The following is a 487-nucleotide window of genomic DNA, read 5'->3' on the forward strand; positions in this document are numbered from 1 at the left end:
CAGGTTCCTTACGTCACATCTAAGTCTTCAAGCTCAGTTGGAGGCTGCGCAGCTATCAGCGGAAAAGAGCTTCTATGTCTATGTCTCTGCAAGAGCCAGGGTGAAGGCAGCTTTCCCCTCAACCTTTGTTACAAGGTCATTCAGTTTATTAATATTGAATATCCAACGCTGTCCAAACTGCTCCAAATTCCAAACCCCAAGTTCATTGTGTGGCCAGGAGGCCATGTGTGAAGTAGATCAGAGGAACGTCTCTAAAGATATTTGAGCGGAAACACCCACACACACACACACACACACACACACACACACACAATAAACACACACATGTGGGTCCTCGTTTTTATAGTTGGCTGAGGGTCAATGTTTCTATCTCTTTTCATATTTTGTGTTTGTGCATGCATGTATATATGTATATATATATACACTCATCTAAAGGATTATTAGGAACACCTGTTCAATTTCTCATTAATGCAATTATCTTATCAAC

The sequence above is a fragment of the Etheostoma spectabile genome, chromosome 15, assembly GCF_008692095.1.
Source record: "Etheostoma spectabile isolate EspeVRDwgs_2016 chromosome 15, UIUC_Espe_1.0, whole genome shotgun sequence".
Lineage (NCBI taxonomy): Eukaryota > Metazoa > Chordata > Actinopteri > Perciformes > Percidae > Etheostoma > Etheostoma spectabile.